General features: G+C 48.4%; 1 protein-coding gene across 3 annotated transcripts in view; it reads right to left on the bottom strand.

Moving 5' to 3' along the window:
• XRCC6 (X-ray repair cross complementing 6) overlaps window positions 1–22,556 on the bottom strand; it is a 473,622-nt gene that overhangs the window by 444,175 nt on the left and 6,891 nt on the right. The window contains exon 2 of one of the 3 annotated variants that reach the window (XM_069652768.1): window positions 1,501–1,727. The exons of the other annotated variants lie outside the window; for them this stretch is intronic. The gene's annotated coding sequence lies outside the window, so the exon portion shown is untranslated. The remainder of the gene's footprint in view (window positions 1–1,500; window positions 1,728–22,556) is intronic. 3 annotated transcript variants of the gene reach the window in all.

The raw sequence follows: 22,556 nt of genomic DNA, 5'->3' as shown, positions 1-22,556 counted from the left end.
CTGGTTGCTAGTAATGAGGTCTGCAATTTCAAAGGCGTGGGCTATTAAGGACCTGGCGTTGATGAGGCCTCCCTTAAGGTGATGTGATCCTTTTGAGGCAGCCCTAATGTGATCAGTGTTAGGCGTAGTTTCAGGTGCTTTGGTACAAGGTTTCTGGGTGCAACTAGGTTTCCTTTTGGAAGAGTTGTGCAGTACACGTGAAAGTTCAGCCTTAGAAAAGCCTAGAACAGGGCGAGTTTGTAGTGGCTTAGGTGTTCTGGATCCTAATTCGAGGTTACGGAGGGTGATGGGGCAAGTCTGACTTAGATAGGTTAAGGATGTAGGCTCTGGTAACCGTAGGGACCAGGGATGGGTGTATGGCTTATCTACCTGATCCCCGGCTATTGGGAATCTATCGTGGGTGACTTCCATAGTAGATAGGGCAGTGAGTCTAGTGAAGATAATTAAGAGGCGGGTGGACAGGTTGGGTATGGGTGATGTCATATCAAGGTTTATATAGGATGGAACCTATGAGTGTAAAGCATGGGGTCCGGGACGTGGACTAATTCAAGAGGGTAGCACACAATATGTCCAGACTGGTATAGTATGGCACACCAATCAGTACATGAGCAACATAAGGTGAGCAGAGGGCCAGGCTAGAGCAGTGAAACGCATCCATTAGCAATGAAACACATAGGGCCAGGCTAGAGCAGTGAAACACGTCAATTAGCAATGAAACACATCAATTAGCATAGGGCCAGGCTAGAGCAGTGAAACACATCAGTTAGCAATGAAACACATCAATTAGCATGAGGCTAGGCTAGAGGGCATAGGCTGGAGCAATGAAACATCAATTGGCGTAGGGCCAGGCTGGAGTGGTGGGGCCCAGTCAACATGGGGGCACTTTTGGGAGGTAACGGGCAAGGCTTGGTGCACAGTAAAAATTGTAGTCCTAAGGAAATGGGAATGATGACTACAGAGATTTACTGAGAGGCCAGATAGCTCAATAGCAGTAGGGCAACAACAGTTCAAAATAGGCTGGTTCAATAATGGTGGTGTAACACGAGTTCAATTAGGCTAGTTCAATAGCATTTAGACAGTAGTGCAGATCATAAGTAGGCTGCTTGCACATTTGCAGGTAGAATCAGACCAGTATACTAGTCACGCTATAGCGAGGCTACAGTTAAACAGGAGTCTGATTTCACACCAGTGCGGTGATTGCACAATGGTGGTGGGCTGGTAGCAGTGGTAAAAAGTGGTTGTGGGCACAGAGTACTGGATTGGAGGGGTGGACTGGAAGTAAAAGGTTTAGAGCGACTGGTGGTTTATAGGTATTCACGTCGCAATGTAGGGCAAGGGTAATGTGTTCAAGCAGAGTCAGGTGGCATTGCAGCGGATGGGAGCTGTTCAGTTAAAATGAAGACACATGCGAGTATGACGCTCTTCAGTGCAGCGGATTAGTGGGTAGCATTTATATAAAGCCTGGATGCCAATATTATAATGAAGTACTGTTGTACTTACATCTATGCTCCAAACTGGCTCCAGACAGGCACACAACAGGCGCCTTTGTGCATCGCCTTCGTGCGATGAGCTGGCTACGCCTCCCGGCGTTCTGGATTGGTGCAGGCACCAATCTGGTTTCGGGGGCAGGATGTGGGCACAGATTAGGTGCGGAGGGCCTTAGGCAGCTGTAGGAGTGGCCATCTTCGAGTATGTGGATCCTCGTGGTCCTCAATGGCGGCAGGTGCCTGTGTTAGATTAATCAGGAAAAATCAGCCTATTCTAAGGCTGTTGTAGTAGGCAGATGGGTTGCATGAAAATAATGGCGAGCGCTGCTAGAATAAGAAGCTTAGCATCGTGTAATTTCTGAGGTGCTCTAGTTTCACCTTGGAAAGTACCCAGGCCCTATGGGCTTACCTGGAGGCATTGCGCTCCTCCAGGTGGAGCGGATACTGCTCCGGCAGTATTGGGAAGATCTTCAGCTCATCTGGGCTTGTGAGGATGTGGGGAAGAGGGCCACCACACATTTCCATTACATAATTTCCCAGTGGTTTAGGGTGCCCCTCAGCCACCCCCTAAAATGCTTTCTACCATTTTCAAATGTTCGTTTTGTTTACCCAACTTCCCTTGGGGCAGATGGGCAAGAGTGTGCTAATCTGCCCCCAGTGTGCCCAAAACCTACTGCCCCATCCATTGGGTGGCATGTCCCACGTTTAGTGGTGGCCCTCTCCACCCACCCCAATGGAGGGGGGCACCTCATGCAGCCCTTCCTAGCAGGAGTCCAAGGGAGGGCTGCATGAGGTGCCCCCCTCCATTTGGGGTGGGGGGCCCACCACAAAACATGGGACAGGCCCCCCCAATGGATGGGGCCATAGTCTTTGGGCGCCCTTGGGGCAGATTGGCACACTAATGTGCCCATCTGCCCCATGGCAAAGGCACAAACAAAAAGAAGAAAATGATTGTTCTTTCCTTTGGTGATTTGTGGGACTGGGGGGCACACTAGACACCAGGGATTATGATGCATGCAAGGGGGCTGGCTGCTTTGCAAGACAAAGTGCAGGGATGGGTGTGGATCGCTGGATGTGCGCCTTGCAATGGCACAGCACATTGGTGTGGCGCCTTGCAATGGCACAGCACATTGGTGTGGTGCTTATTTCTTGTGCACAGTATTCGGACAGGGGAAGAGAGCACCATAGTAAGTGGGCATTGGGCGTTTTGACAGAATGAATGTTGTGAATATCCCCCGGTGCTCAGTAGTGGACGTTGATGAAGGGAGCATGGCAGTGTGGGTTGGTTTTTGGCTGGGCTGACACAGATAACATATGTGTTTTTTTTCCCCCTTTACAGGTCTTATGCAGTTCACGCTTCTCCTTTGCTACGCAAGTATGAATTTGGGTTATTTCAACATTCAATATTACTTGGGGGGATGATTGCTAGTGGGGTGGGACCCAGGGCAGGAGTGTCGGTTGTGTGAGCGGGAGGGGGTCCTTGCGGGGAGGGTATTGTGGTGGGCAGGTACACACTTGCGGGTGTAGGTCACAATTTGCCCCCCAGACCAGCTGAACAGTGCTGTTCCCCTGGGAGGACAGTTTGCCACTAAGCCATCTGTACAAGGTTTACTTTGTGGTGGGGGTTTTCATACGCCCATTGTTCTTATTCCCATCTCCTATCAGTGTGCAGTTCAACCTTCCGTGGTGGTAGATGACTGGGATTTGCCATGTATCTGGTGGAAGGAATCGAAACGTTTGCAGATAGCAGCCTCAAAGTTTGCATGTAGTATTGGTGGGCTGAGTACAGATTGTAATTCTTTTTTGTTTCCTTTGCAGTTGTGGCTATTCGAAAGCTTCCGCTGACTTATGTAAGTAGTACAAAATTTCCTTTTGTTGGTATGCACTGTAATGTGGGGGAGGATGGTACCTGTGGTGGGAGGGACTGTGGCTGCAGTGTCAGTGGTATGGGTGGGTATGGGTCGTGGGGAGGTCATGTCGGCAAGGTGTGTGCCCTAAATAGAGGAAGTTGGCTGCTTTGTAGGAAAATAAATGTAGTACACATAAGTATCACTCGTTTTTCAAATATGTTTGCGCTAGTAATGCAGGTGGTCAATTCTTCTGAGCATGCAATGCGCACTTGGTATGGAGCTTTCCTTTTATTGGAATGGTCACCATTTGTGTCGTCCAAGTCTAGCAGTGGTCCCAATGAGCCCTACCAGGGTCCCCTTCCTTTCGCAGAGGGCAAAACTGCAACGCAGGCCTTCCAGAGGGCCAGGACAGTCAGGGGGTGATGTCGCTGGCCTTGGGCGCCCGTCTCCAATGTGGGTCTTTCGTCCCCCAAGTTCAACAGTGGTTGCAGGGAGCCCTGGCAGGGTCCCCATCCCTTCCTGGGGGGGAAGCTGTAGCGCTGGCCAGCCAGATATCTAGGATGGTCGGAGTTGATATGTGTGACCTTGGTTGCCTCTCTGCCTTGGTGGTCGACTGCCCCCAAGTTCACCAGTGGTCCTGGAGGTTTGGCCGAAATTCTCACAATGAAACGGTCCAAAGATGTATCCATTTGTGATGATTGGCGCACATTCGGTCAGGGTGCCTGTATTCAGAGAGCATACAATGCACACTTGCTGTGGAGGTCATTTCCTCTGTCAGAATAGTCAATGTGCCAAAGTATCACAGTGCAGTACGTGCAAGTCACCTTACCACTGTGCAGTACAATGGGTGGGCCACAGGAACAGAAACCTTAACTGATTACAATTGTACCAGCACAACTATGCCATTGGCACAAGGTGACATAGTGTGTCCTTCACCCCTTTCCCAAAAATGTATGTGGCGATTATGTAGTGATCCACTGTTCGCTCACATGTGAAATGCATGAGAGATTGGGGAAAGTGTGCGTCTGGAATTGTTGCAACACACGTGTTGAAGCAGTAGTTGTGCTAATTGATAAACTGTATAGCGGGCCATAATCATGGGGGTTTTCCTGTTTCCATTTCTTAGTGAGGATGAGGATTGTGAGGATTATCGGTCACTCTTTCATCTGCAGGACATTTCAGAGGGCCAACCAAATCTGGGTCTCGAAGGGATGCTCTCTCGGGGCACTGGTTTGGTGTCGGGGGGGTTGTGGGATGCGCCTTCAGCAGCTCAGAGGAGCCATCAGCGATGCCCAGGCAAAAGAAGATGTCCCCCCCACCTGACCGTACTGACCGTATAGTGGTGCACCTGGGAGGAAATGATTGGCGTCTATGGGACGGAAAGGGGTAGGGGAGCTGTTGATGGTGGAACTGGAATGGAAATCACAGAGCTTTCCAAACATTGTGTTGGCCTGGTCCTAGATGATTCCCAGGAGGGGTTGGAGAACTCCAGTTAAGGAAAGGGCCATCAACGCCTTGGCGAGGAAACTGAATGGGGAGCTGGCAGGAATAACAAAGGGCAATGATAGGATTCGGACAATTCACCATGGGTTCATCAAAGGTGAACTGATGTTTCACTGAGACGGGGTGCACCTTTCAAAAAGAGGCATGGACATGTTCATTGCTGACATTATGACGTTTTCCCAAACGCTATGTTGGGTGGGGGAGCCCAGTAACTGATGGACTTACAGCATTCATGGTAATAAAATTATTAGTAAAAATGTTGAGAGTGAGACTCTGACTTACTAGCAATTGAATAGTGTTCATGGCCATGTAAATGTATTCACTACGTCGGTGCTGCTTATTTGTTTGCAAACCATCACCACTGTCAGCAGCCTAATTCCACTTGCTGGCCCTTGCAGTAGTTTCGTCCTTGTGACCTTCCCCCTTCCAACACAGAACCGTATGTGAATGAGCAGTAGGTTTTGTCGAAAGTGTGTTAGCAATTGTCTGGGAGGGCCTGCCATGTACTTTCCTTATCTTCACTGACTGTGTCTTGATCACCTCTGCCTTTTCAACTCACCCAATCACTAGTACGTTACGTGGTTACTTCTCTGCTCCATTTCCCATCCACCAGCACCCTATGCAGGAGGGGAGGGTGCAACGCACTTTGGCTGTCTCGGAATTGGTACTGTAGGTTCAATCCTCGTCCCAACACTTGTATTTGTGTAAGGTATAGCGGAAGAGGATATCTCACTTAGATTTTTTGTTGTCTGTGTTGTAGGTGCAGGTGTGTTGTAGCCGTCTACCCACTTGTAAGAAAGCAGTGAGCTGGTCCTTAGCATTTCACGTGAGTGTTTGCAAAATAGTACTCCGTTTTGTGTAGCGTGCTGAGAGTACATCATATGGCAGAGGGCTGCTACAGTTTGTGAGCAGAGTCTTGACATTTTGGCGTACTTGTGTGGTGTAGGTCTGTGGCATTGAATACCACTTACTCTACTAGGTTCCATACTTTGAGAAGCAGACATACGTATTGTTTCAGTCTTTATCTGTTCTTTGGGCAGTGAAGGTTCCATAGCGACAGTAGTGATGGCTTCTCGTCGAATAATGTCTGGTATAGAGGCTTTCGCTGCGTCAATGGAGTCCAGCTTGGAGCAAGGCACAGAGCCAGATGTGCAATATGAATCAGATACTGCTTCCGAGGATGAGTAAGAAGGTGAATGGGGAAGTGACTTTTCGATGGATGCTTGTTCCTCCTCCTCCTCCTCCTCCTCCTCATCTGATGACGAAGAGGATGAAAGAGGACATGCATGTTTCCCACTCTTCCCACACGCAGGGGACCTGTAAGGGTGAGGGGACATACAGGACATGCAAGGAATGTGCCAGTTCCTGACATGGCTGCTGAGTCCCAGTGGGTGCCTCCAGCAATGGCTCAGCCTGTTGTGCCCCCTTTCACTGGTATATCAGGGTGCACAGTGAATACAGATGGGTTTCAGCCTATTGACTTTTTAAACATTTTTGTTGATGGGTTCATTGCAGATGTGGTTCAGCAAACCAATATGTACGCTGCACAGTTCTTGAGGTCACAGGCTCCCACTCTCAAACCCCATTCCAGAGCGCATTCATGGGTTCCAACAACCAATGTTGAGATAACATTTTGGGGTCTCATTTTGATCATGGGAATATCGCTGAAGCAAGCCGTTTATCTCAATGTACTGGTCTACTGAAGCAGTATTTTCAGCCCCTTTTTTTCCAGCAACAATGAGTAGAAATCGCTGATAGGCTCTTCAAACTTCAGCCATTTCTGAATCACTTCACTCAGCGATTTGAGGAGGTGTATGTTCCTAGCCAGAACATATACATTGATGAATCATTGGTGTTGTTCAAAGGTCGGCTAGTTTTCAAGCAATTCATTCCTAGCAAGAGAACATGATACGGGATCAAGTTGTACATGTTGTGTGAAAGTACCACTGGTTATGCCTACAGCATGAGAGTCTATACTGGGAAAGACTCTACCCTAAACCCTCGGGGCTGCCCAGCCCTTTTAGGGACAAGTGAGAAGATTGTTTGGGATCTTCTTACATCATTGCTCCACAAGGGTCACCTTTTGTATGCAAACAATTTCTACACAGGAATTCCAGTGTTCAAAGAATGGTACAATGTGGGCACACTGGCATGCGGTACAATTCGCAGTAATCGCAAAGGCTTCACCAGACAACGTGTGTGTAAGAAGTTGGACAAGAGAACTTGTATGGCATTGTGGCGGGATGAACTGTTGGCAGTAAAATTCTGCGGCAAAAGGGATGTGTACATGCTAAGTACTATTCATGATGAAAGTACTTCAGCAATAACTCTGCACGGGCAGACTCTGCAAGTGTGGAAGCCCAACTGCATTCTGGACTACAAGTACATGGGTGGAGTAGATAAAGCAGACCAAATGCTTGAGCCATACCATGCTGAACGCAAGTCGCGCATGTGGTACAGAAAGTTGGCCACGCACATTATGCATGTAGCAACGTACAATGCTTATGTGGTGTACCATGCAGCTACTCCTCAAAACAACCTCTACTTTCTAAACTTTGAAAAATAAGTTGTTGAATCTCCGACTATGGTCCATGTACAATTTCCCTCCTTTCCAGAGGTAGAAGATGTGGCCAGACTGCAAGATCGACACTTTGCTGATTATGTGCCTGCCACAGCCATAAAGACACAACCTTACAGAAAATGTAAGGCGTGTACAAAACAAGGAACGAGGCAGGATACTCGGGTGTACTGTCCCCAATGCCCTTCCAAGCCCGCTCTCTGCCTACAGCCTTGTTTCCTTGTGTATCATACAAAGGAAAAGTATTGGGAGATGGACTGATTTCCGGAAATGCCCATCGTTCCTTGAAAGGGACTCTTAGGCTCTGAATTTGTGCATGTCTTACAAAGGAATGGCACTCCTGCTCCCTGCACTGGAGTTGAACCTTCAATAAAAATGCAACAGCATTTCAACTCACTTCATTTGCTTTAGCGTGCCTTCACGAGCATCGCTAGTCCTGCTCGCTCCACTTGAGACATGCCTTTGAAAGGCACACCACTGCCGTACCTTTCCCTTGCAGCCTGGCTTCGAAGTAAACGTCAGTCTAGGACCCACAGCTCAAGGCGTGGCTTGCAAAGGAATGCGATTCAGGCTCCTTCCATTTGAGGAGTGCCTGCGAAAGAAAATTAATTACGGATCCCTCCACTCAAGGTGTGTCATGCACAAGAAAGGAACTCCATTGTGGTTAACTGCCCTTTGGTGTGCTTTGGAAAGCAATGCTAGTCTTACTACCTCCACTTGAGGCCTCCCATGGAAAGGGACACCACTCTGGTACCTTTCACATCAGGCCTGCCTCAGAAGGAAACGTCAGTCTAGCTCCCTCTGCGCGAGGTAAGTCTTGCAAAGGAACGCAATTCAGGTTCCTTCCACTTGAGGCGCATCTTGTAAAGGAATGCCTCTCCAGCTCCCTCCACTTGAGGCGTGCCTTGGAGAAGAAGGGAACACCACTCTGGTGCACTCCCTTTTGGGTGTCTTGGCAAGGCATGCTAGTTGTCAGAAGTTTGGCCGGGGAGCACAGGGCAAAGGCTATTATCTCACAGTATGCACTGTAGATTAGGGGAGATTCCGGAGGCAATGCTAGCATATACCAGAAACAGTGTACATGCCAAGCTGATCTGAGTTGAAACAGGTACTCATAGGAACTGCAGGGGCAGAAGCTAGCTGTAAACAAAGAGACAGAGGGAAAGCAAAGACAAGCAAATACACTGGGCAACACAGATTGATAAGAATACAGGGAGTACTGGAATATGATAAGGGGTCTCCAGGGATTAAGGAAAGCGCTTGGGATCAGTACCAGCGGAGTACTCTTAACAACTGTCATACAGCAGTGTCATGTGTTGGCGTGCCGAAGAAACTGTTGTACTCAGTGCAAGGGAAAAACTGGAGACCATGTACTGAGGCAGGTAAGACTTGAACGAACTAGGCGAAGGCAACAAAGTCTTTCCCTTATCTGATCTAAACAGAGACCAACCCAGGGATCACACTGTAAACGGATTCAAAGCGGAGGCACAAGAGTGGACCAAGATGTAATACAGGTAGAAAGCAGCGTTGAAAGAAATAACCAGGTACAGGACAGGATAGAAAAACAAAGTACAAAGCATAGGCTAGAATATCAGTATACACAAGGCAAAGGACTAAGGCAAGATAGGTTGCCTGCCAACACAGCGAATACGAGGGATTCAGGAAACTCAGAGTACTTAAGAACAGGCACTAGAACTAGGGACTGAAGTCGGGAAATATCTTGGTCAAGGAACACAGGAAAACTTAAAAAGGCTGGGTTTGCAGAAATAAAGAGAAAAGCAAGGCAGAAAGAGGACAAGTCTGTGAAGCAGAAATGTTTACAGAAAACAGGGCGTTTACAGAAAGTCAGAAAAGATATCAGTTAAGAACTGAATGTTTTATAAGGTATCAGAAGACGAAAGTGGAAATCAAGGAAAGGTTAAATAACGGCACGGAGCCCAGAGGAGCAGAGCAGAAGGCAGAGGAGAGTGGCAGGGCTGCCAGGCAGGAGGCCCAGAGGAGCAGGGCAGGACGTAGAGCCGACTGGAGAGGCTGCTGCAAGCAGCAACAGGATTCAAAAGTCAAAATAAGGATTTTTAGGAAAGGTCAAAAACTGCTAACAGGAGCACAAACATGAACTCCCAGTAGAAGCAGTTGAACTGCTTCTTTTGAAAGTGATCTTATAAAGGCCCTCCCGGCCAGCAGGCCAACAGGGTGAAGCCGATTGCAGTCTCATGCAGCTGTGTTCAGTTAAGCCCAGCCTTGGCTTCAGTAGCCTGCAGCAGTGGTTTCTAATTAAGGGCTCTCCAGCTCTCTGCAGCCTAGCCTGCAGTAGCTTGGAAAAGGTGAATGCAATCAGGTCCTCTGCAGCTCTTAGTAGCTTGCTGCAAACAAATGTATTTAGTTTGCCTCCTCCATCCCGCTGCCTTTTGGACAGCATACATGTTCCAGAATGCAACTTCTGTTTTAACCCAAAAGCCGGAATGGAACATGAAATTAGATTGGTCCAAAACTGCAGAGGTAAAACAAGTAAATAAATGCAGAGGCAGTTTGCAGGCTTTAACTTTGCAAGTATACCATAAACAGAGACTCTGAATGTGCGCATGTAGCGGTGCTGGGTGGCAGGTGAATAGGATCGTAGTGCAGCTCGCTGCACTTCTGGCCTGCCTTAGAAAGAAACGTCAGTGAAGCTCCCTCCGCTTCAGGCGTACATTGGAAAGGAACGCAATTGCGGCCCCTTCCTCCTAAGGCTTGCCATGCAAAGAAACACCAGTCCCGCTCCCTCTACTTGAGGGCTGCGTTGGAGAAAACGAGAACACCATTCAGGTTCCCTCGACTCAAGGGGTGTCTTTTGAAAATAGTACACGCCATTTTGGCTCCCTCCCTTGATGTCCAAGTCTCATGAAAGTGGTACTTGGACACCACCTGTATGGCGGCGGTGTCTTGCGTACCTCGTACCACCCTGCCTTCTTTATTGTTTTACCTCAACTAAAGTTATATGTGGTGTAACTGAAATGTCTTCTGTAGGAATGACTTGGATACGATTGGTGTGTGAGTGAGGTTAAGCTACGTAGAACATACAGATGTCATTTCTGTGAACGCACTTTCCCAGCACTGCAGAAATGATTAGCATGTTAGAGGGTGTGTGTTTAGTGTGGGAAGGGTTGCACATATAAATGTTTCAACATACTTGCTATGCGCATACTCGAAGTTGGTGTGAAAGACAGCGCCTGTAGGCCAGGTAGCCAAGTGAGCCAATTTTCACTTGCTATCATTGTGCAGATACGATTGCAGACAAATTACATTTCAAAGCAGACACAGTTCATATGCAATTTCTGGAAAATGATGTGAAAGATATTGGCAGAGACACGGCTGCATTGTGAGCAGATATCCACTTGCTGCGAGTGTGCAGATACGATTAGTGGCACATGAGATTTGAATGCAGACAGTTCATATACAAGTGCTGGAAAATGATGTGCAAGATATTGCTAGAGACACAGTTGCATTGTGAGCAGATGTCCACATCCTATAAGACTGTAGATACGCTTGCTCTGGCGCAAGTGATTTGTTAGAGGCGCAACTGCTGACATGGATGCCTACCGACTGCAGACACGAAAGGTGTATGAATGGCCAGTGATACAGTGGGTGCCTTGTCGTGGCATCACTGCTCACAACGAGGTTCCTCCTTGTGCTAAATAAGGAGGTTCCTCCTTGTGCTAAAATCCACCTAGTCTGTCCCACTGCATTGTGACCTGTATGTATGAGAAGTGTGAGCAAAGGTGCATGTGAATAGGCTTACTAACAGCACTTCACTCTTTACTGAGAGCACTAAAGAGCACTTACTGTACGAATGATTTACCCATTCTCATTCAGGTACGACACCCATGCATACAAGGTTTGTCTCTAATTGGGACACCTGTGGGAACGCAGGAAGGTAGGCCATGTGTTGTTGGCAGCGTGTTTCGGTGGGTGGCCAGAGTGAAATGTCTGACAACTGTTTCTTTTCACCAAATTTCAGAGACATTTCCCTCTGCCCACCGACCGAAACACACCGCCAACAACAGATGTTCTACCTTCCCGCATTCCCACAGGTGTCCCAACAAAAAAGGTACCTCACATGTGTGGGTGCACCTACCTCGGCGCAAAGGGAAAAGGCTAATCCCAAGTCTTTCGGCAGAGCAGATTTTGCTCATGTGGACAACCTGCAGAGGTCTGACTTGTGCGAATCGCCCCAGAATGTATTACCCACAACCCCCGGCAAAATCAAAAATTTGACGAAGAAACACAATTTGCACACATTTCACTCTGCTCACCCACCGAAACGTTCCCACAGGTGTCCCGACGAAAACGGTAATTCACATGTGTGGGTGCACCTAACTGGGCGCAGAGGGAAAGGCTAAAACACTGGTAACCCCAAGTCTTTCAGCACAGCAGATTTTCAGGACTTTGGCGCATGCGGACAACCTACAGATTTGGGCCTAAGGTGTCGAAGCCACCAGGGAAAACAAGGAACCCCATGCATTTCTGAAAAGAAGCCCCCCGTGGAAATCTACAGAGGTCTGACTTGCACGAATCGCCCCAGAATGTATTACCCACAACCCCCAACAAAGTTTGCTATTAGGTGTAAAAAAAAAAAAAAAAAAAAAAAAAAAAAACACAATTTTCACTTTGTTTTTCAAGTTTGTGTATTCTGCATGTGGATTTAAAAGATGAAGTGCATCTTGTTGGAAGTACTTTGTTTTAATCTGTTAATCAATGTGTATTGCTGTAATAACTTGTTGACATGTCTTATTTTGGTTGGATGTAATTGTGTTGATGTTTTTTTTTAGATAATTGTGATATGTTTGAAGGACTGATATGTGAAATAAACATTATAATTATATTGTTCTTTTACAATGTGCTTAATACCGGAGTTGCTAAGCGCAAGACCGAACCTGTTTTCCCATTCGTTGTCTTGCTTCCAAGACAAACAGGTTGCCCCGGAGCCATGCTCCATTGTTCTGATATGATCTGAAACTGGTTAATCAACCTCTTCTTTTCCCCAGGGAAACACCATCCAGGATCACTGCGATTTAACTATTTTAAACATGTCTCTGCAATGCTCGCAAAATCTACTAGCTCACTAGCATTGGCGAGTAGTTTTTATGAAGGGCGAGGACCATTTGCAGGATACTCGAATTTGATGCGAGTATGGGGATGTCAGAAACTTATTTTGCATTTAATGCAAACACACTTTGTTTGCAGAAACTGACTAAAGTTTCACTGTGCATGCTTGGCAGCATTGCACCAAATTTGAAGTGTGCTTATGGCGACATGCACCATTTTACAAAAATCACTGGTAAATATTTTGTCACCATTCACCTTGGGGCAAGAGCATTTCTCTTAGGTCGAGTATGTAAAATAAGGTACTTGTCCTGCAGGTCTAACAGGATTTTTAATAATTTGCAAGGCCTGCCTCTGAGAGTCCCTAGCGCTCCCAGGTCAGGGCATCTCAAAAGGTAACCTGCATCGTAGGTCATCAAACTTGGCCTCTTGTGTAACTCACTGGACGGTCTCAGCTCTTTGGGAATTTCATAAGGCAAAACACTTCTGCAGCCATTCTACTTTCCTGGGTCCCCATTAAAGCAAAATCCTGGCTTTACGTTTAGGGAGGCTCCAAAACATGGCTATGCATACCCTTTAAGCATGTCAACAGTTGTGTGCCATAGATGTTCATGGCATTCCTCTAGGTTGGGATCTGAAAGTAGCCACGAACAGGCCTGGCTTTCTAAATGCATGAATATAGCTGGTATTCGCTGCGGATTCCCCATCCTGTACATTTGCCCACGAATAAGGCCATGTAGGTTTGAAAGTGGAACCCAACCCGGATTAAGTGTCCACCAAATGTTTGAATGGTGCAGTATACCAGACTGGAAGCTAGCTATTGCCGTTAGGCAAACAGAGATCTGCCTACACCCCAGAGGGGAGGGACCTGACCCCTCGTAGGCCAACTTAATCACCTCCCTGACTGTGAGGGTTAGAAATGTGAGGCAGACAACTTGCTAAATGTTTTTCATAAGATGCCATTTTATTAACTCAAAAAGGTTACATAAACACCTCACTGTCCCTACCCTGAAGAGACTTTCCCTGCCTATCTGTTACTCACCACACCAAATGGTCGGAAGAGTGGAACCAGACCTGGAAGGCAGAACAGTGGTGGAGTCCTTGGAGCAATCAGTCTTTCACCTCAGCTACCCTGATTTCAGAGAATCAGGCTTCCTCAAAGAGAGGGGCTCTTTTCTTTGATGTATCCCTCTGCTGTGGTTATAAGACAGACAGAGGTATCAATCAAATAAAAGAGCGGGGTAAACACGCACCACTAGACCAACAGCTGAAAAAGAACCGAACCACAGAAGCGTTAGATGCAGTACAAGTAATTCTAGCCAATAAAAGAACACCAACAATGATGAATACCTGAATGTAAGGTTTGTTGAAGTTAGATAGAAGAGTATGTGCTGTGTCTGAAAGAGCAATACCAAAGACAATGAGGAACTAACCGATTATATTAACTTCCCATTAAATACTAAAGAATGCAAGACTAACCTGTAAGGGCATGAACATGGAGCAAAGGAAATCCTGCTGGAGAGAACACAACGACAAGATAAAATAATAAATAGGGTAGTAAGTAAGGTAAGTAGACCCAACGGCACGAGGGGTGCGCTAGGTACGGGTTGGTGCATGTAACTGGGAAGCGTCTTGGAATGCCCTCTGTAGATAGGACAGTTCAAATCCAGCAGTAGGAATGTAGTCCAAAAACAAAGAGTAGGCTCCTCAAATGCAGTGGCAGGAAAAGTCAATCATGAGGAACAAACAACACATAGGAAGCAAGAACCCCGTATAGAATGGAGGCACACTCACAATGTTTAGGAAGCTCAAGTTTTCAGGGTTGACCGTTCCGTTGAAGCCCTAGAGCAGGGGTGCACAACTGATTTTGACAGAGGGCCGAAAGTACCTTACATGAGGGCTATAGTGGGCCGAAAAGTAAATGTGGGCGGGGCGGTAGGCGGGGCGTGGCAGGAGGCTTTTTAAACCCCCAATTTGTACTAAACACATGGAAAAAGAATGTTTTTGAGGGGTAACTATTTTTATTTGCATTTCAAACTTACATTTTGTACTACACATTTTCCATTGTTATAATTTATTTCTATTTAGTTATTGTATCTCGCCTGTTTAATTAACTTATATATATTGAATTGACCCTAGATACACTATGCCCCATACACTATGCCCCATGGCCCCCTCACCCCAACCAAACACTATGCCCCATGTCCCTCACCCCCAACCAAACACTATGCCCCATGGCCCCCTCACCCCCAACCAAACACTATGCCCCATGTCCCTCACCCCGAACCAAACATTAAGCCCCATGGCCCCCTCACCCCCAATCAAACACTATGCCCCATGGCCCCCTCACCCCAACCAAACACTATGCCCCATGTCCCTCACCCCCAACCAAACACTATGCCCCATGGCCCCCTCACCCCCAACCAAACACTATGCCCCATGTCCCTCACCCCGAACCAAACATTAAGCCCCATGGCCCCCTCACCCCCAATCAAACACTATGCCCCATGGCCCCCTCACCCCCAACCAAACACTATGCCCCATGGCCCCCTCACCCCCAACCAAACACTATGCCCCATGGCCCCCTCACCCCCAACCAAACACTATGCCCCATGGCCCCCTCACCCACAACCAAACACTATGCCCCATGGACCCCTCACCCCTACCAAACACTATGCCCCATGGACCCCTCACCCCTACCAAACACTATGCCCCATGGCCCCCTCACCCCAACCAAACACTATGCCCCATGTCCCTCACCCCCAACTAAACACTATGCCCCATGTCCCTCACCCCCAACCAAACACTATGCCCCATGGCCCCCTCACCCCCAACCAAACACTATGCCCCATGGCCCCTCACCCCCAACCAAACACTATCCCCATGGCCCCCTCACCCCCAACCAAACCCCCCCAACTCAGCACACACACAAACATGCACCAATACAGACCCGAACCCCCACCCCCAAACTCAGCACACACACAAACATGCACCCATACAGACCCGAACCCCCCACCCCAGCACACAAACATGCACCCATACAGACCCGAACACCCCACCCCCCAACTCAGCACACACACAAACATGCACCCATACAGACCCGAACCCCCCACCCCCCAAATCAGCACACACACAAACATGCACCCATACAGACCCGAACCCCCCACTCCCCCAACTCCAAACCCCCAACCCCAACTCAGCACACACACACTCAAGCATGCACCCATACAGACCCACACCCCCCACCCCCCAACTCAGCACACACACAAACATGCACCCATACAGACCCGTACCCCCCACCCCCCCCAAATCAGCAAACTCTCAAACAAGCACCCATACAGACCCGAACCCCCACCCCCCAACTCAGCACACAAAAAACATTCAAATCAAAACATTCATACACATCCGACACCCCCCACCCCGCATCTCAACATACACACAAAATACATTCAAACACACACATCCGACACACCCCCCACCCCCGCATCTCAACATACACACAAAATACATTCAAACACACACATCCGACACACCCCCCCACCCCAACATACACACAAAATACATTCAAATACAAACATCACACACACCCCCACATCTCAACATACAAACAAAATACATTCAAATACATTCATACACATCCGACACACCCCCCCACCTCAACATACACACAAAATACATTCAAACACAAACATTCATACACATCCGACACCCCCCCACCCCCGCATCTCAACATACACACAAAATACATTCAAATACAAACATTCATACACATCCGACACACACCCCCCGCAACATACACACACACACAAACATAAAGCAAAACAAACCCGACACACAAACACAAACAGACCACTTACCGGAGACGTGCTGGAAGGCAGGCAGGTAAGCGGCAGCTAAGCTGTAATCGTACTACGGCTGGCGTGGTCCAAGGCTGAAATGCCTTCCGGCATCAAGCCTTATGGACCACGCCAGCCGCAGTGCTGGCCCTCCATTGGTGCAGCACACACGCATTACGTGGCTCGTAGGAGCGACGTGATGCGTGTGTGTGCTGAGCCAATGAGGGCCAGTGTTTTCACCGGCCCGGAAGACAACAAAGACTTTCGTAATGGAGGGCGGCCGTGGGCCGCCCTCCATTAGGAAAGTCTTTGTGCCTCGCGGGTCGGTCAAAAGGGCATGGCTGGCCGCAACTGGCCCGCGGGGAAATGGAACGGAAAAGGAAGACTTCGAACTGGAAGCCGCCAGCAATCCGGGGAGCGTTCCGAGTCGTAACCGGCGTGTGGAACCTAAGACAAAGGGATAATCCGAAGGCAGTCCGAATGGCAATCAAGTCGAGTAACCAGGGAAATCAGGTAGATAGATTCACAGGAGTGGCGAGGGATATAGCGCGGAGGCTACACACGTATGGAGACGTGTTTGCTACGATTAGCAGCAACGAGCCCCAAAGAGACACAAAGTTATGTAGGCAAGGGGCGGAGCCTCAGCATACGCGTTGTGCGTAACGGCTGTGTCAGCTGACACGGCCGATGTCGGCACCCATACAATGTCCATGGCAACTGGTAACGCTGCCACACAGATGTCTTTCCCCGGGTTGTCTGAGTCTGCGTTACTGCGGAAGGGGAGTTGCGCCGCCGAAGCATAACACTATCAAAATAAACTAATGGAAACACTAACAAAAGGAATCTCTTCCCCCAATACTTGTACATACAACAAACATATAAAGGGAATGCATGGCAATTCAAATTTAAGAAAAATAACAGTTATGTTCAACATAAACCTTGTAACTTTTTCTCCTGTTTCTCCTTGCAACCTGAGTGAGATTCCCTTCCCCAGATTCAAAGTAGGAAATTCAACCAACAGTTCTAAATTAGGAAGGTTTCGTTCTACAAAATGTTTCTGGTGATAAGATTCTTCTTGCTCCAAAAGTCTGTCACTTGGGCTTTCCAACAGTTCAAAATAAATTATACATCTTTGTTTCTCCACTTGTAGAAAAGAGATCAACACTACTAATTCGTAGAGAACAAAAACACTTCCTCAGTTTATCTTTAGCAACAGCAATGTTTTGTCAGGATGATTTTACAGTAGTTCAAAAGAAATAATTCTTTGTCTCTCCACTTATAACAAAGAGTTCAACACAACAACTTCTTTAGGAAATAAAAGCACTTCTATCTGTATCAACAAGATCTATCAGGATACTTCCACAACAGTACAGAAAATACTTGGTGGTCTTGCCACTTCTTCAAAGCTTTTCACCAAACCACAGTACTTCAATGAAATTTAGCTGGTCCACTCACCTGCCAGGTCTACCAATACAAGGGCCCTGCCCTGGTATAATCGCCTGCCAGGGCTAAAGAAACACCCAACACTATACAAGTACTTCTCTGGTCAGGTTTGCTTCAAACATCTTTGTAAAGTTCCACACTTGTGATTGCCACATGGAACACAGGTTATGCTCCTCTCCTTCTGAATGCTTTCCATCAGAATGGCTACTCCCCTGCCACTCTTGTGTTCCCGCTCTTACATCAACCAAATGCTGAAAATGGCTTTCTCTCACACTTGTTCTTCTCAGGCTTGAGACAACACTCGTTTGGTTTTCTTCCAACTATTGCCCCTTTTTTACTCTGGCCATAACGTTTACAATCAGCTTGCTTCTTTATTGCCCCATCTTGGCTCTGGCAATAATAGTTCTGGTCAGCTTCTTTTAATATGGCTCTCTCCTGGTTTTGGCAATTACTCAGCCCTTTAGAAGTACAACTACAATCTTCTTGTCTGCTCCCACAGTTCTTAATCTGCCACTTCAGCTTCTTTGTATCAGTTTGCATTAAACGTTAGTATGGTTCTGCTACTTTAACTTCTTATTGCTGGTTTGGTATTCAAAACTATTGTTTGTGGCTGTGTTTACAGAGCGTTCCGGGGGTCACACAATAACAGTGAACTCACCGGGTGCTGCAAATGCGTCCGCTCGCTCCACTGCCTCTGCGCCTTCTGCTTCGCTCCACAAGGAAAATGTTTCTCTTCGCCTCCCGCAGCCCGCACCGGTCAGGGGAGGACCTTTCCTCGCTCTCCAAACACTCTGGTGCTTGCCTGTCACTGGACCACGAACTACACAGTGGAAAGCTTTTTTTAAACTCAGGTCGTGCAAACTCAACTAAGTCTTTAAGTTTGGAGACTCTCTCTGGACCATCATCCGCTATGGCAATAGCGGCAGCTCTGGCGTCTCTGCTTTTCAGCTTCCTCTACTGCCACTGCAACGTGGAGTCACTGCAGGCACTCCACCTTCTACTACTCCTAATGGCCTGCACCGGAGGGGTCTTTTATATTCACCAGACCCTCTCAGGTGTGGGTCATTCGAATCACTACACTGCACCTTGCAGTCTAGGGCCTACACATCCCTCTTCCTTATTCCAGTACTTTGAGCATTGTGGGACTTGAAGTCCCCAGTCTGCAAATTACCCTTTTCTTCCACAGCTTCAATTTTACAATAGGCCGTTAAGATTGTAGGGTCTCTGGGAAAGTTATTAAAAGGTATTTTCCCCATTCTTCCTGACCTAATCCCCAACACCCTATCGCAGACCACCACCCCCAGGGTTAGGATCAGGGAGCATCTGCTTTCCCTGGCCACACGCGAAGTGTCCCAGGACAGGTTTTCTGGGAGAATCATTTCTATTTCATCACACTGACCCTGTTCTGACTTGATGGTTGTGCAGATGTTTGGAACCACCGTCCCCAAGTACCACACAAGCAGAAGTAAAAAACACCACTCGTGTAATCTTTGAGGCCACAGGTGTAGAGTGCCGTCAGTCTGGAACCAGGAACGCCGGAAGAACCCCAGACCACTGTAAGGCAATAAATGGTTAGGTCAAACACAATTCCAGTAGGATATACGTTGTGATGGCAAAGAAAGTGGTAAGGGCTACCTACTGGAGGTGGTAGGGCGACCTGAGCAGAGTAAGTGGGACAGGAGTGTATGGTATCCAGTGGCAGCAGCTGGCTGTTGGCTGTTAAGGGTCTTGGTAGCACTCTGGATAGACAGGAACACCCGAGGGCTCATGTAGAGCGGGAGGAGGATAATCCGTAAGACAGTCCAGGAAAACAATCCGAGGTCGAGCCAAGAGTAATGCCAAGATCAAGGGGGGGGGTCCAAAATATTGCGTCCAGTGAACAGTGCCAAGTTCGAGATCCAAGAAGACTGAGAACAACTGGTTTAAGGGAAATGCCAAGGGCAGTCCGTGCAGCAATCCGTGGTCCTGAAAACAGAATCAAATCCAAGAAAAAACAATATGCCACACAGTAATCCGAAGCATCAGCTGTGAAGCATTTCTTCCGTGTTTCTCCGATTCTTTTGAATGTGGTGTACGGTCACATGACGCGATTTACGCGATCGAGCGTCCTGAATCACGTGACACGTGATGTGAACCTGAACTGCTGTTCTTGATCACATGACGCAGTGATCTCCTCACGCCTGCATACTGCCGATGGCCTTGGGGAAACCGCCATGGCAGATGCCAATGGAGCATAGGTCGCAGAACTCCCGATCTGCCGGCCGGGAATCCCCACATCCGGGTGAGCTTCTGCCGTCGGATATGAAAGTGAGTGCGGGGATTGCAAGAAATTCGGTGAGTGTTGAATGTGAGGTCAGGGGGACAAGTACTGGATGCGGGTTGGGACATGACAGACCCACTGACTGATCAAAGGAACTGCAGCCTACCTCCCAGGATGGAAACCCCCAAACATAACAGACAGACTGTCAGACCGAGGCAAGGAAGCAGTCCGGTCCAAAAACACCAGAACAGCCCTACGGACATCCAGAGTCTGCCACTGAGACTCCTCAGGGGAGCAAGGAGCCTGTAGAAAAAGGCAGAACAGTAGCCTGCGACAAATGAAAGTTAGAGACCACCTAAGGCTGGATCACCACGCAAAAACAAGGCATCAGGCTGAACCTCCAAATAGGGAGCCCTGCACAACAGTGCCGCAATCTCCCCAAATAGCCAGTCGATGTGATGGACACCAGGAACACAACCTTCAGAGTAACAAAGTTCATATCCACTCCTGACAAAGGCTCAAAAGGAGCACTCTGCAGAGCCTGCGAAACCAAGGGCAAGACTCAATTGGCAAGACAAAAACAAGACAAACAAGGCCGGGAAAAAGGGAATCCCTCAACAACCAGGACACCAGGTGCTTATGCTCAGCAACCCCTCCCAAGTACCCCAAACTGCCTTGATCACCGCCCACTCGGATCTCAGGGTGGAAACGGCTAGGCCTAAATGAAACCCCTCAGACAAAAACTGCAAACCCGCTGGGCTAGGACACTGCAGTGCCTACAACCCCCAGCCAGCTCCAACACCAGTAGGAACAACGACTTCCTCAGCCAAAACGAAACTAGGAGAATCACCTCCACCCCCGAGTACCTGATCTTCTTTATCACTTTTGGAATCAATGGGAGATGAGGTTGGCATACGATAGACCCAATGAGAGGAGAGGCAAACATGTCCAGAACCAGAATCCCAAACTGCCAGCAATCAACTGAAAAATCTCCCCCTTCAATCCCCAAGCTGTAGATGGAAAACTCTACTTAAGCAGTCCGCCACCACATTGTCCACCAACCTGAGATGTACCGAATTCAAATAAAACAGGAGACATTCCGTCCACGCTTCCAAGGTTCCGGCCAGCACATCCAGCCCCCGAGACCTGGTAACCCCTGTCGGTTGATGTAGGCCATGGCAGACGTATTGTCTGTTCTGAGAACTACAGCCTTCCAACGTGCAACTAGCCCAAAGACCTGCAGAACCCTCTTTGCCATAGTCAGTTCCCTCCAATTGGAGGAGCGCCTCCAGAGGAACCCATCCCTCCTGATTGTGAAAGCTTCCCCACCATGGCACCCCATCCCAGTTTGCTGGCATCTGTAGTAACCATGAACGGACAAGGCTGACACATCGCAACCCCCCGCAGAAGATGCAGTGGCTACAACCACCACTGAAGTTGCTCCTTCAAAGCAGCAGGAACCAGAAGGATGTCCTCGAAGACCGAGAGTCCTGTGAAGGTGAGACAGGAGAGGCCTCATGGGCAGCCTTGCCCATGGGACCAAGAACACACAATGCCCCTGGATCTGCAAACAAAACCTCAAAGAGACTACCAGGGACTGAACCCGAACCGTCCTGTCCTCCGAGAGGAGAACCAGGCCGACCTGGCAGTCGAGAACCAAGCTCCAATAAACCAAAGATCCTGAGACATCTGGAAGTGCGACTTTGCCCAAATTCAGGACAAACCCCACGGACTCCAGTGCCATGCAGTCGACAGCCACCTGATGTAGAAGAGTCACCCGGGAGGAATGCCTTGACTAGCCAGACGACCATACAGGGGAAGGTCTGGAGCCCCTGCGTATGAAGAGCTGCCACCACTGGCCACAGGACCTTTGTGAAGACACAAGGGGTGGACTTACACCCAATGGGAAGAGCCCAGAACGGATAACGACACCTGTCCAGAGCAAACCTCAGAAATTCTGATGAGCTGGGCAAATGAGGACATGATAATAAGCGCCCAGTAGATCTAAGGAGGCAAGAAAGGTCCCTCTCCTGTATCAATGGAATAGTCTGGAGACTATCCTCTTGAACATCCGAATGGCAACAAACAGGTTCAACTGCTGCAGATCCAGTAAGCAGCGAAATTTCCCTGATGGCGTTGGCACCAGGAAAACAAAATAAAATCTGCACCCCTCTAGAGCCGCAGGAACCCTTCAGATGAAGTCCTTGGCCAGCAGGTCCTGGATGCTGCTCTGCATGGCCCAACGTTTGACTAGACTCCTCGGCCCGAGGCGAGAGGACCACACCAGTTTCAGGGGGAGGTGGGTTCACAACTGCCATCCGGTACACTGTATGCACTATCCGGGAACTCCAAGCATCTGTGGACAAATCAATCCATGCCCCCGAGAAGAACCAGAGCCTAGCCCCCAAGATCTCCAGGAAGTCGTCAGCTACCAGTTACCCCAGCTGCGCTGGAAACACTGTTGGGGTCGCAAACTCCTGCCAGAATGCTGCACCATCCCGGAAGGGCGTGACTCAG

The sequence above is a fragment of the Ambystoma mexicanum genome, chromosome 3p (genome assembly GCF_040938575.1).
Source record: "Ambystoma mexicanum isolate Mex_15411 chromosome 3p, UKY_AmexF1_1, whole genome shotgun sequence".
Taxonomy (NCBI): domain Eukaryota; kingdom Metazoa; phylum Chordata; class Amphibia; order Caudata; family Ambystomatidae; genus Ambystoma; species Ambystoma mexicanum.
Note: the sequence above shows the minus strand (reverse complement) of the source record. Positions and strands in the feature narration are given on the sequence as shown.